The following is a 1,069-nucleotide window of genomic DNA, read 5'->3' on the forward strand; positions in this document are numbered from 1 at the left end:
TTCACAGACCTAGGAGCACCTCTCCATAATTTATGATTAAATATTACTATGCATTCATAGATAAAATCCAGTCTATTTKAAATTAATCAACTAATCAAACACAGATAGCTAAGAGTGGATTTGTCCAACTGAAATCTGAAATCTGTTTTATTTTCACATACGCCAGATAGACCAGGGGTGTCAAACTCATTRCATCGAGGGCCTAGTGTCTGCAGACTTTTGTGTTTCCTTTCAATTAAGACCTAGACAACCAGGTGAGGGGAGTTATTTTGTAATTAGTGACCTTAATTCATCATTAATCAAGTACAAGGGAGAATTGAAAACCCACAGAAACTCTGCCTTGCGTGGAATGAGTTTGACTACCTGAGATAGGCCCACATAAAAAAATACTATAGTGTATACTATGGTAGGAATACTAAAGTATTCGCTGTGTTTTTGCAGACTTTACTGTAGTATTCACTGTAGTGTTTTTGCGGATTGAGGTCCACTATAATATTAATACTAGTATTAATACTGTAGTAAAAAKGTGTAATTACTGTAGTGTTTTGGCAGACTGTAGGGTASTGTGGAATTTACTATAGTGTTTATGTGGACTGTAGTATACTGTAGTATTTTGGGTGACATTACTGCTGTATTTACATAATTGTTTTTGTTTGAATATCTTTGACATAGAAGTGAGGGGCTTTCACCTTGATAAAACCTACTAGAGAAATACTAACAGAGCAAATTTTCCCTACTCTTTTCTATAACCATAGGGAACACAATATATGGTTTTTACTTGGCACAAATAGGGATATCGGCGAGGGGAATGGGCAGGGTATATGCAAATTACACAGTCTACAAAACATTAAGAACATCTGCTCTTTCCATGACATAGACTGAACACCTGAATCTCTATGTACTCTATATCATCTACTGCATCTTGCCATCTTTATGCAATACATGTACCACTAGCCACTTTAAACTATGCCACTTTATGTTTACATACCCTACAGTACTCATCTCATACGTATATACCGTACTCTATACCATCTACTGCATCTGCCATGCCGTTCTGTACCACCACTCA

At 36.3% G+C, this 1,069-nt stretch overlaps 1 non-coding gene across 1 annotated transcript; it reads right to left on the minus strand.

The window, feature by feature from the left end:
- Window positions 1-677: 677 nt before the first annotated feature.
- LOC112079628 (U7 small nuclear RNA) lies at window positions 678-732 on the minus strand. Its single transcript, XR_002895994.1, has one exon. It is a non-coding gene; the product is annotated as a U7 small nuclear RNA (small nuclear RNA).
- Window positions 733-1,069: the final 337 nt, after the last annotated feature.

This window comes from Salvelinus sp. IW2-2015, unplaced genomic scaffold (genome assembly GCF_002910315.2).
Source record: "Salvelinus sp. IW2-2015 unplaced genomic scaffold, ASM291031v2 Un_scaffold8750, whole genome shotgun sequence".
Classification (NCBI taxonomy): domain Eukaryota; kingdom Metazoa; phylum Chordata; class Actinopteri; order Salmoniformes; family Salmonidae; genus Salvelinus; species Salvelinus sp. IW2-2015.